Genomic DNA, 1707 nt, shown 5'->3' with positions numbered 1-1707 from the left:
CCTAGAGGCTGTTTGTGGCACCCACAATGAGTTTCAACAGTTACAGTTGTGTTTTATATTTAGTTTAAAGAAGAATCTGATTTAATTCTTGAACATGCACAATATATATGCACAATATATAACAAAATGCCTGGGTCAGTCCTTCATGCTGGTAGTCATCAGGCTCCACAACCAAGGCTGACCCCCATATGAGAACTATGAGGACTTTAAGAGCTTTAAACATGCACTATCTGCAACCATCTAGCACTCTAACCACTGGCGCACTTTACACTTACTTTACACTATACATCCTATATACCACTTTATAGACTGCACATATGTACATATTACATTTATTTATTGTACATACTACATTTATTTATTGACGGGCTGTACACACTATGTTCAACCATTCTCTCTGTATCTTTTATATCTGTATTATTGTTTTTATAATTTTTGTATACCTTTACCTCTCCCGTGTTTCACTCTGTTTGCTGATGTTTGCTGATGTTGCTGCTTTGACACCTGAATTTCCCTCCGGGGATTAATAAAGTTTCATCTTATTTTATCTTATCTTCATTTTATCTTATCTTATATTGTATATAAATACTGTCAAATTGTGCTATTTTTAATGTTACTTTTGTGTCAAAAATCGAGATGTGATCACTAATTATACGATGCTGTGTAATAATTATATAATTATCTGACGAAGACTTTGTGCAATAATCTGGCAAAACTTTAATCTGGCAAAACAGTCATCTCATCAATATACATATTTTATTTTTATATTTGATATTGTATTATCTTTTATATTTTTTATATTTATATTGCACTCTTTTGCATCTCTTTTTTTATTGTATTATCTTTTCATTAGCACCTATGGGATTGTCACAATCTAATTTCGTTGTACTACACAATGACAATAAAGGGCTTGAAATTTGAATCTTGAACCACTATGAGAAATGTTAAAGTAGTTACCAAGTTTTATTATGGTAATATTGCATCATATAACCAGCAGTGACTATAACAGAGCAGTTTGTCAAAAGACTACAGCTTAAATAATCATTCTTTTATATTTCTTATACTAATATTTTGGTGTATGTATGACTTGGAGGACGGTCTGCAGGACAGATAATAATGCACACAGTGTACTTTCATAGACTAAGCTACTGGAGTTACCCTGCACTATACTCACTTTTAACAGTCTCTTCTGCACTATATTCACTTTTTTAATAATCATGTATCACAGCTGTTGCCCTGCACTATATTCAGTTTTAACAGTTTTTCTTCATCTCCTTGTATTTTTATATCTGGTATATTTTTTTGTACTTTGCACTACTAACTTTTTTACTGCCTTTTTACTAACATGTTTTGCACTATGGAACTGTGATGCTGGAAACTTGAATTTCCCTCGGGATCAATACAGTTACTATCTATCTATCTATCTATCTATCTTAGCACACACACACAATTGCCCAAATGGTCCAATAAACATCAACATTTTATTCATGAATGTTGACAAATAAGATGTTAAAATTTTTCAAGCTGAAATAAGTAACCATGGTTACACATTAACTGTTGTTTAACCTGTGCGGTTTTGATTCTATGCATCACATCTTCCCAGTGTGGCCTCTTTCTTTTCAGCTGCTAAAATACATACATTATCAAGATCTCATTATGTCACTCTGACTGTGGTCGTCCCCCTACATTGGGAAAAGAAATGTCTTT

The sequence above is a fragment of the Sebastes umbrosus genome, chromosome 7 (genome assembly GCF_015220745.1).
Source record: "Sebastes umbrosus isolate fSebUmb1 chromosome 7, fSebUmb1.pri, whole genome shotgun sequence".
Classification (NCBI taxonomy): domain Eukaryota; kingdom Metazoa; phylum Chordata; class Actinopteri; order Perciformes; family Sebastidae; genus Sebastes; species Sebastes umbrosus.
The sequence above is the reverse complement of the archived record's forward strand: the minus strand, read 5'-3'. Positions refer to the sequence as shown.